This window comes from Colobus angolensis, unplaced genomic scaffold (assembly GCF_000951035.1).
Source record: "Colobus angolensis palliatus isolate OR3802 unplaced genomic scaffold, Cang.pa_1.0 Scaffold526, whole genome shotgun sequence".
NCBI lineage: Eukaryota > Metazoa > Chordata > Mammalia > Primates > Cercopithecidae > Colobus > Colobus angolensis.
In genome coordinates, this window is record NW_012118777.1 from 412,196 (window position 1) to 412,607 (window position 412).

Below are 412 nucleotides of genomic sequence, written 5' to 3' on the forward strand. Positions count from 1 at the left end.
CTCCCAAGATGTGCTGGAACTCAAGATCCAATGTCACCTTTGAGGGCCTTGGTCTACTGCGAGGTCATTACACCTGCTCTGCCTTCAGGAATCTGTGGCTGTGGGGAAGGGTCAGGAGAGTGACTTCTTACTTATTGCTCACCAGTCCTGAGTTGCAGAAATTTAAATGCAGAGTTTCACATGTTCAATTCTATGAAGGCACCAGATAACCTGAAAGAATACAATAGTACACATACAAGGATTGATGAAAACAAAAATTAACAGTTTAAATTTTAAAAATCACATAAAAATCACTGGCAGTTGGATTTAGTTTTCTTTGAAAAATTAAAGGCACATATTGTAAAACTGCTGTTTTTAAAGCATATGGGAATATATTCTTAATTAGCCTATATACTGCCAACCACTGTGTGTT